Below are 11,422 nucleotides of genomic sequence, written 5' to 3' on the forward strand. Positions count from 1 at the left end.
GTATCGAACTGATATAGAACAAATAAAACACTGAGCTTTCTGTATCGAACTGATATGGAACAAATAAAACACAGAGCTTTCGACATCAGACTGATATAGAACAAATAAAACACTGAGCTTTCTGTATCGGACTGATATAGAACAAATAAAACACAGAGCTTTCGACATCAGACTGATATGGAACAAATAAAACACAGAGCTTTCTGTATCGGACAAATATTGAACAAATAAAACACAGAGCTTTCTGTATCGGACAAATATTGAACAAATAAAACACTGAGCTTTCTGTATCGAACTGATATAGAACAAATAAAACACTGAGCTTTCGACATCAGACTAATATAGAACAAATAAAACACTGAGCTTTCTGTATCGAACTGATATAGAACAAATAAAACACAGAGCTTTCGACATCAGACTGATATAGAGCAAATAAAACATTGAGCTTTCTGTATCGAACTGATATAGAACAAATAAAACACTGAGCTTTCTGTATCAGACTGCTAGAGAACAAATAAAACACTGAGCTTTCTGTATCGAACTGATATAGAACAAATAAAACACAGAGCTTTCGACATCAGACTGATATAGAGCAAATAAAACACTGAGCTTTCGGTATCGAACTGATATAGAACAAATAAAACACAGAGCTTTCGACATCAGACTGATATAGAACAAATAAAACACTGATTTTTCAGTATCGGACTGATATAGAACAAATAAAACACAGAGCTTTTGACATCAGACTGATATGGAACAAATAAAACACAGATCTTTCTGTATCGGAGAAGTATTGAACAAATAAAACACTGAGTTTTCTGTATCGAACAAATATTGAACAAATAAAACACTGAGTTTTCTGTATCGAACAAATATTGAACAAATAAAACACTGAGTTTTCTGTATCGAACAAATATTGAACAAATAAAACACTGAGTTTTCTGTATCGAACAAATATTGAACAAATAAAACACTGAGCTTCCTTTATCAGACTGATATGGAACAAATAAAACACAGAGCTTTCTGTATCGAACAAATATTGAACAAATAAAACACTGAGTTTTCTGTATCGAACAAATATTGAACAAATAAAACACTGAGTTTTCTGTATCGAACAAATATTGAACAAATAAAACACTGAGTTTTCTGTATCGAACAAATATTGAACAAATAAAACACTGAGTTTTCTGTATCGAACAAATATTGAACAAATAAAACACTGAGTTTTCTGTATCGAACAAATATTGAACAAATAAAACACTGAGTTTTCTGTACCGAACTGATATAGAACAAATAAAATCCTGAGCTTTCTTTATCAGACTGATAGAGAACAAATAAAACACTGAGCTTTCTGTATCGAACAAATATTGAACAAATAAAACACTGAGCTTTCGACATCAGACTGATATAGGACAAATAAAATCTTGAGCTTTCTCTATCGATCTGATATAGAACTAATAAAACACTGAGCTTTCGATATCGGACTGATATAGAACAAATAAGACACTGAGCATTCTGTACCAGACTGAAAGAACAAGTGAACACTGAGCTTTCTGTATCGAAGAAATATTGAACAAATAAAACACTGAGCTTTCTGTATCAGACTGATAGAGAACAAATAAAACACTGAGTTTTCTGTATCAGACTGATAGAGAACAAATAAACACTGAGCTTTCTGTATCAGACTGATAGAGAACAAATAAAACACTGAGCTTTCTGTATCGGACTGATATAGAACCAATAAAACACTGAGCTTTCGACATCAGACTGATATAGAACAAATAAAACACTGAGCTTTCTGTATCAGACTGATAGAGAACAAATAAAACACTGAGCTTTCTGTATCAGACTGATAGAGAACAAATAAAACACTGAGCTTTCTGTATCGAAGAAATATTGAACAAATAAAACACTGAGCTTTCTGTATCAGACTGATAGAGAACAAATAAACACTGAGCTTTCTGTATCAGACTGATAGAGAACAAATAAAACACTGAGCTTTCTGTATCGGACTGATATAGAACCAATAAAACACTGAGCTTTCGACATCAGACTGATATAGAACAAATAAAACACTGAGCTTTCTGTATCAGACTGCTAGAGAACAAATAAAACATTGAGCTTTCTGTATCGAACTGATATAGAACAAATAAAACACTGAGCTTTCTGTATCAGACTGCTAGAGAACAAATAAAACACTGAGCTTTCTGTATCGAACTGATATAAAACAAATAAAACACAGAGCTTTCGACATCAGACTGATATAGAACAAATAAAACACTGAGCTTTCTGTATCGAACTGATATAGAACAAATAAAACACTGAGCTTTCTGTATCGAACTGATATGGAACAAATAAAACACAGAGCTTTCGACATCAGACTGATATAGAACAAATAAAACACTGAGCTTTCTGTATCGGACTGATATAGAACAAATAAAACACAGAGCTTTCGACATCAGACTGATATGGAACAAATAAAACACAGAGCTTTCTGTATCGGACAAATATTGAACAAATAAAACACAGAGCTTTCTGTATCGGACAAATATTGAACAAATAAAACACTGAGCTTTCTGTATCGAACTGATATAGAACAAATAAAAGACTGAGCTTTCGACATCAGACTAATATAGAACAAATAAAACACTGAGTTTTCTGTATTGAACAAATATTGAACAAATAAAACACTGAGTTTTCTGTATCGAACAAATATTGAACAAATAAAACAATGAGTTTTCTGTATCGAACTGATATAGAACAAATAAAATCCTGAGCTTTCTGTATCAGACTGATAGAGAACAAATAAAACACTGAGCTTCCTTTATCAGACTGATGTAGAACAAATAAAACACTGAGCTGTCTGTATCAGACTGATGTAGAACAAATAAAACACTGAGCTGTCTTTCTCGGCCGCATATTGAACAAATAAAACACTGAGCTTTCTGTATCGGCCACATATTGAACAAATAAAACACTGAGCTTTCTGTATCGGACTGATATAGAACAAATAAAACACTGAACTTTCTGGAACTGTCAGTTAAATAATAAATAAAACACAGAGCTAATTGTAACTGACCTATCTAAAACAATAACACACTGAGCTTTCTCTCAGCGAAACACAGATATAAAACAAATAAAATACTGAACTTTCTGTAACATTCCCTTTACAATAAATATAACACTGGGCTTTCTATAACTGAAACACGGATTGAGAATGAATAACAAACAGAGCTTTCTACAAATGACTGAGATAGAGAAATAAAAGACTGAGCTTTCTGTAAGCGAAATACAGATATTGAACAAATAAAACAAGGAGCTTTCTGTAACTTGTTACAAGTGCTTCCATTTTTTGTCAACTTATGAGGATTTGTGTGTTAAAACTGAAAAACGCTTCCATAGATACTCGGATTTCGTGTTTTTTTAAAAAGTGTTCATCATAAGGTGCTTAATGGCCGGCGCAGACATGATGGGCTGAAGGACATGTTTCTATGATGTATATATGACTCTTTTGGATTGAGTTTGTAAACAACTGTTACTGGAAGAAACAAGGAGTGCTAAAAACAGGCCCTTCCTGGAAGGCACCTGTCTTCAGATAATTACCTAGCAGGGTTTTTTTTCTGACTTGGGGAAAGATGTTTACCAAGAAGTGACTGGTCAAGATTTATAGGGGTCAGGAGTCTTGACTTTTGTGACATTGTTTTTGGTTCCACTTTGGACAGTGAGTTAGCGATATGGGCAGTGTTAAAAAAGACAGGTTGAGAAAACTTGCCAAGGAAGCAAAAACCCATTTCAGTCTGTTCCAGCTCTTTGTAAAGACTGCCAGTTTTCCATCTTTTTGAGAAGCTCTAAGAAGCAAGTGTAAGAAACAGACTGAAACTGTTGCTGCATTTTTCCTGGAAAGCCTGCCCAAACAGACCTTCAATGTTGCCAGACAAGAACTGTTCTAGGAAGATTCCAGTGATAGCCATTTATACGTATTTGGTAGGGCAAACCAAAACAAAGGACATCTGACATCTTTCCTTATGTTCTCTTTTTTCTTCAAGAATTAGCAAATATTTGGCCAAAGTATTCTTATTGTTTTTTTTTTGGTAATAGAACTCTAAAAAGTAAATCTCTATTTTTTTCGGTTAACCGGTGTGTGTGCATGTGTCAGTGTGTGTGTGGGGTGGGGGTGGGGGTTGGGTGGCTAAGGTAAAAAGGGAACATTTCAATTTGTGTGATTATGCTTTGCATTGTTATTGGTTCAGACTTGTTTTATAATAAATGGATCATTTTGATGTTTCTTAAAGAAACCTGGTTGGTGTATTTTATTTTGGGATAAAGATAGATGTCGCACGAATGAAACACTGAGCTTTCTGTAACTGAAACATAGATATAGAAGAAATAAAACACTGTGCTTTCCATCCGGCAGTTAAAGAACAAATAAAACACTGAGCTTTCTGAAACCGACTAATCTAGAACAAATAAAACACTAAACTTTCGGTAACTGACACATCTAGAACAAATAAAACATTAAACTTTCTGTAACTGACACATCTAGAACAAATAATACACTGAACTTCTGTAAGTGACTGATATAGAACAAATTAAATACTGAACTTTCTGTAACCAAAACAGAGATATAGAACAAATAAAACATGAGCTTTCTGTAACTGACACATCTGTAGCAAATAAAACACTGAGCTTTTTGTAAGTGACCGATTGTTGCTGTTGTTCTAGCTGCAGTCCAAAAGGACCACAGGCATCTCTCTCTTTTAGAGAAATAGTTGGTAATGTACAGCTTGAGGGTCACCACTCTGCAGGTGCGGGGCAAGGAAAGGAGACAGACCTCCATGTATTACCAGATCCGATACAGTGAATTGAACCTGTGCTGTTGATATTTTTCTGCATTATACTTTAGCTATCTAGCCAACTAAGCTAACTGACCCCCTGTAACACACATATGGAGCAAATAAAACACTCAGCCTTCTGTAACTGACAAATATAGAACAAATAAAATGCTGAGCTTTCTATAGGTGTATTCCTTTATTGTAGAGCCAACCAGATTGGAGAGGTGAACATAAGAAACAGGAGCCAGAGTAGGCCATTCAGCCCTTTGCGCCTGCTCCGCCATTCAGTGAGATCATGGTTGATCATCTATTTCAACACCATTTTCCTGCACTATCCCCGTATCCCTTGATGTTTTTAATATGTAGAAATCTATCGATCTCAGTCTTGAATATATTCCAACAACTGAGCCTCCACCGCCCTCTGGGGCAGAGAATTTCAAAGATTGACCATCCTTTGAGTGAAGAAATTCCTCCTCATCTCAGTCCTAAATGGTCTGCCCCTTATTCTGAGACTGTCCCTGATTCTGGACTCCCCAGCCAGGGGAAACATCCTTTCTGCATCAACTCTGTTGAGCCCTGTAAGAATTTTGTATGTTTGAATGAGATCACCTCTCATTCTTCTAAACTCCATAGAATAAAGGCCCAGTCTATTTAATCTTTCCTCATAGGACAATCCACCCCCACCCCCCATACCAGGAATTAGTTTGGTGAATCTTTGTTGCACTCCCTCTATAGCAACTATATCTTTCCTCAGGTAAGGAGACCAAAACTGCACACAATACTCCAGGTGCGGTCTCATCAAGGCTCTATATAATTGCAGTAAGACATCTTTACTCCTATGCTCAAATCCTCTTGTAATGAAGGCCAACATACTATTTGCCTTCTTAATTGCTTGCTGTACCTGCATGTTAGCTTTCAGTGACTCATGAACAAGGACACCCAAGTCCCTTTGAAGTTCAACACTTCCCAGCCTCTCACCATCTCAGATACAGTGCCCTTAATTCTCAGCCAGCAAGCCAATAAACATATGGCTGAAGGAGTGGTCTGGGAAAGATGGATTCCATTTCTTGGGACACTGGCACCAGTACTGGCACAAGAAGGAACTGCCCTTGGGATGGTCTCCACCTGAACCAGACAGTGATGACAGTCCTAGTGGGAAGGATAAATAGGGTAGTCACGAGGACTTCAATATAGTTAATGATGGAAGGGCTCAGGTGGAAAAAGTAGCATAAATAATATTTCGAAAAGAAGTGAAATGGAGCCAGGGTAACAGTCAGAAATTGTGCTTAAGGCACTACAGGTAAAGGGAAACTAAAACAAGTAATCAAACCAAGAGAGAGAAATAGGAAAGTGTGTGTAAAACAATAGAGCAGGAGAGGTTATGATGTGTGTTGTTTTTATAAACACACACATAAGGGACAAATTGAATGAACCGTACATACAAACTTAAGTTGGAGCATATGACACGGTGGCCATTACTGAGACATGGGGCTGAATTTTGTCGGGGCAGTGGGGACCTCGTGACAGGCCCAAAAGCCAGGGGCAATCCCACCTTGGCGTTAGAAGGAGTCCCAGCTGCATTTTCGGCCCATCTGGCAACTAATTAGTTGCCATCTCAGCTCCCATCAATTCCAGGGATGAGGGCCGGCAGCTCTTCATTTTTTTATTTATTTCCAAAACATACTTTAGTTATAAAAATCTGTAAAAAATACGTTACAAAACAATTCCAAACAGCACCAAGTCAAACAATACAAAGAGTGCAAAGGAGATCAGTTTCCTTCAATACAGGAGTGAGTTGCCTCACAACCCTTCCATTTCATTTTACATGCCGTGTACATTTTACAGCAAACAAATATTTTCCGGATACAGGTCGAGGGGTTTTCCATGGATCCAGCCCCTCAGTTCACCTTGGTGGGGGAAACCTTACACAGTGGTCTTTCCCCATTGAGCCTTTGCTGCGGCTGCCCCAAGCTTTAGTGCGTCCCTCAGCACATAGTCCTGGACCTTGGAATGTGCCAGTCTGCAACATTCAGTCGTGGACAACTCTTTGCGCTGGAAGACCAGCAAGTTTCAGGCAGACCAAAGTCTTTCACCAAATTGATAGTCCTCCAGCAGCAGTTGATGTTTATCTCAGTGTGCGTCCCTGGGAACAGCCCGTGGAGCACAGACTCCTGTGTTACAGAGCTGCTTGGGATGAACCTCAACTAAAACCATTGCATCTCTTTCCACACCTGTTTTACAAAGACACATTCCAGAAGGAGGTGGGCAACAGTCTTCCCCACCGCAGGCACCTCGAGGGCATTGTGCGGAGGGGGTGAGACTCCGGGCGTGCCGGAAGGAACTGACAGGGAGGGCTCTTCTCACCACCAGCCAAGCTACATCTTGGTGCTTGTTTGAAAGTTCTGGTGATGAGGCATTCCGCCAAATGACTTTGGCGGTCTGCTCAGGGAACCATCCGACAGGATCCACCATCTCCTTTTCCCGTAGGGCCTTGAGGACATTCTGTGCAGACCACTGCCTGAAAGGTGTTTTTCCGCAGAAACTTTTCCACGAAGGATAGGTGGTACGGCAAGGTCCAACTGGATGGAGCATTCCGCGGCAATGTGACCAGGCCCATCCTTCACAACACAGGGGACAGATACAACCTCAGCACGTAGCGACACTTGGTGTTTGCGTACTGGAGGTCAACACACAGCCTGATGCAGCCGCACACGAAGGTAGTCATCAGGATGAGGGCCACTTTGGGTACATTTTTCCCACCCTTATCCAGAGGTTTGAACATCGTGTCCCTCCGGACCGGTCCATTTTGGATCCCCAGATGAGGCGGAAAATGGCTCGGGTGACCGCCACAGCGCAGGAGTGGGGTATGGGCCAGACCTGCGCCACGTACAGCAACAACGTGAGCGCCTCGCACCTGATGACCAGGTTCTTACCCATAATGCAGAGAGATCACTGCTCCCACATGCTCAGCTCACGTTGTACCCTGGCTACTCGCTCCTTCCAGGTTTTGGTGCACGTCCCGGCCCTTCCGAACCATATCCCCAGCACCTTCAGGTAGTTTGACCTAACAGTGAAGGGGACAAAGGATCGGTCAGCCCAGTTCCCAAAGAACATGGCCTCGCTCTTGTCGTGGTTAACTTTGGCTCCCGAGGCCAGTTCGAACTGGTCGCAGATGCTCATCAGTCTGCGCACAGACAGCGGATCCGAGCAGAAGACGGTGACGTCATCCATGTACAGGGAGGTTTTAACCTGAGTGCCTCCGCTGCCTGGGATTGTCACCCCTCTTATGCTCGCATCCTAATAGACTCAGCAAAGGGTTCAATACAGCAAACAAACAAGACAGGGGAGAGAGGACAGCCCTGTCTGACTCTAGATTGGATCAGGAAACTTTCTGATTCCCACCCATTGATTGAGACTGCGCTACTGATGTTTGTGTAGAACAGTTTGATCCAATTGCAGATTCCCTCCCCAAACCCCATTTTGGAAAGCACGTCCATCATGTAGGTGTGTGATATCCTGTCAAAAGCCTTCTCCTGGTCCAAGCTGATAAGGCAGGTGCCCACTCTCCTGTCCCGTACATAGGCAATCGTATCCCTGAGTAGCGCGAGACTATCGGAGATCTTCCTGCTGGGTACAGTACAGGTCTGATCAGGGTGGATCACCGACTCCAGAGCAGACTTGACTCGACTGGCTATGACGTTTGACAGAGTCTTGTAGTCAACATTTAGCAGTGAGATGGGTCACCAATTTCTGATTTCTGCCCTCTCCCCCTTCCGCTTGTAGATGAGGATGATGATGCCTTTCCTCATGGATTCTGACATGCTGCCGGCCAGGAGCATACTCTCGTATACTTCCAGCAGGTCCGAGCCGACCCAGTCCACAGGGCGGAATACAGCTCAACCAGTAAGCCGTCGCTTCCGGGGGTTTTACTTGTCTCAAAGGACTTGACGGCCTCTGTCAGCTCGTCCAGAGTTCGTGGCTTGTCCAGTCTCTCCCTCATGCTGTCATCGAAGACCTCTATGATAGATGACAGGAAGGACTGGGAGGCTCTGCTGTCTGTGGGCTTCGCGTCATACAGCCCAGCATAAAAGGATTTGCTGATCCTTAGTATGTCGGACTGCGAAGACGTTACCGAGCCATCCTCTTCCTTCAGGCTTCTGATCACAGAGCTCTCTCTGTGTACCTTTTGGAAGAAGAAACGCGAGCACATCTCATCCTTCTCGATGGAGCGGACTCTGGACCAGAAGATGATCTTGGAGGCCTCCGTGGCAAAGAGCGAGGCCTGCTGGCTCTTCACCTCATGGAGGTCCTCCTTGACCTTGATCCCAATCGACTGCAGCCAGATCAGATTTTGCATTAATTTCTGGAGTCGGGACATTTCTCTCTGTCTCTCTCTCGCCCTCTGAACACCTTTGAAGATAAAGAACCTCTTGATGTTCTCCTTGATCGCCTCCCACCACTGAACTGGAGATTCAAAGAGGGGTTTCACGGTCCACCAACCTTTGTAATCCCTTTTGAGTTCCTCAACATTCCCTGAGGTTAGCAGTGTAGCATTGAGCTTCCATCTCCCCCTGCCAACCCGCTGGTCGTCCTGTAAGTGACAGTTAGCCAGTAAGAGGCAGTGGTCAGAGAAAAACACTGGCTTGACGTCGGTGGATCTGACCATGACAGCACGCGACACAAACAGGAAGTCAATCCTGGAACGGGCAGACCCGTCTGATCTTGACCATGTGTACCTACGCTGCGCTCCATCTGCAGGTTTGCTGAAGACGTCGTGCAGCTTGGCATCTTTAACTGTTTCTATTAGGAATCTGGACGTAGCGTCCAGTTTGCTGTCGTCACTGTCGGATCGTCCAGCTGCATCAATGATGCAGTTGAAGTCACTGCCTAGAATGACCAGCCTGGACGTCACCAGCAGCAGTGGGAGCTGCTGGAAGACGGTCAGCCGCTCGCTGCATTGAACCGGGGCGTACATGTTGATCAACCGGAGCGGAGCATTGTTGTACATTACATCTGCTACGAGGAGATGGTGAAGTTACCTCCCCACAGCTGAATACCCAGTCCGGAGGAATGGGAATCATTACCCCCTGACCAGATCGATGGCCCATGGGATCACCATCGCGACCACTGCCTGTAGGTGCTGAGGTGTGGTATTCCACACTCCTACAGAAACAGTAGGTCGGCTTTGACCTTGGCGAGGTAATCCAAGGTTGAAACACGTCGCGTAGTGGATTTAATGCTACGCACGTTAATTGAAGCAATCCTTATACCCATTTCTTAAGTTAGTTGTTGCTTCCCATACCATTTGTCCTTGCTAGTCCCAGTCCTTCGGTCTGTTCCTGTATACCCATAGTGTACACAAGCTGTTTCACGATCGTTGGGCTCAGAAACCCCTCCTGGTTTTTCATGCAGGGTTTGTTCCGCTGGGGTGACATTGGGGGGGTCTTGTAGACAGCAAGGATTGGGCTGTCCACTGCTGTTCCCCTCTATTCCTCCTCAAAAACATCACTGCCCCCGGATTCCCGGAGCTGGAGTTCACCAGATGTGTCGTTGCTCTCGGTGTCCTGGAGTTGGGATGCGCTGGGCATGTCGCTAGGTTTGGCGCTTTGGGTTTGAGGCGCGCTGGGCCCATCACAGCTTCCAGTGCCCGGGGGCCAGGGGGCTTTATCTTCCAGCTCCTTTGAGTTCTGCTGCCTCTTTTGCAGGTACCATCGTTCCGGCATTTTCTCGTCCAGTGAGGAGGAGCTGCTGTAGTCTGTCTCAGACGGTAGCCTCCTCTTGCCACTTGTTTGGGTGGTGGCCTGTTCTGCTTTTGGAGGTTTTTTCTTTGTGGTTTTCCTTTGTATCACTTGCCACTGACCTGTTTGTCCATCTGCTGCCTCCTCCTCCATTGATTCTGGCTGTGGAGGAAGGGTTTCCTGGCACAGGGTAGGTGCTGGGTCGCTGGTTTCAGCTGCCTCCCCTTTCTTCTCCTTCTCAGGTAGACTTTCCTCGCTGCGGAGAGGGTTGCTTGTCTCCTTTCCAGCACCAGACGCATTTGTCGTTCCTTCTCCCGGCCTTTTCTTGGACCTTGCCGCCTGAGCATAACTGAGGCAGCTTTTGGGGCAGGTTTTGTAGAGGTGGCCTGCCCCACCGCACAGGTTGCAACACTTACTCTGCTTACAGTCCTTGGTCTGATAGCCTTCCTTCTTGCAGTCCTTGCAGACAACCGTGCTGCAGTTGGCTGCCACGTGACCAGATTTACCACAGGTACAACAAACTTTGGACTGCCCTGCATAGACCAAGAAGCCTCGACTTCCCCCAATAGCGAAGCTGAAGGGAGGATGGATGATGACTCCATTGGCATCGATCTTCAAGGTCACCTTGACCTGCCGCTTGCTGGTCCAAATCCCAAATGGGTCCTTGACATCAGTGTTGCTGCCAGCCACCTCGACGTGCCTGGTGAGAAAGGTGAGTACATCCACGACAGGAACATGGGGGTTGTAGAGGTGAATTGTCACCACCCAGTCACGTTGTGACGACAGCTTGAAGAGTGGCTCCGCTTTGAGGATGGACAGCGGCGCCAGGTTCCCTTTCTTCTCGAACACCTT

At 43.4% G+C, this 11,422-nt stretch overlaps 1 protein-coding gene across 4 annotated transcripts in view; it reads right to left on the minus strand.

The window, feature by feature from the left end:
• The window catches only part of pnocb (prepronociceptin b), a 167,730-nt gene that overhangs the window by 151,399 nt on the left and 4,909 nt on the right, over positions 1-11,422 (minus strand). The window lies entirely within an intron of this gene.

The sequence above is a fragment of the Heterodontus francisci genome, chromosome 3 (genome assembly GCF_036365525.1).
Source record: "Heterodontus francisci isolate sHetFra1 chromosome 3, sHetFra1.hap1, whole genome shotgun sequence".
NCBI lineage: Eukaryota > Metazoa > Chordata > Chondrichthyes > Heterodontiformes > Heterodontidae > Heterodontus > Heterodontus francisci.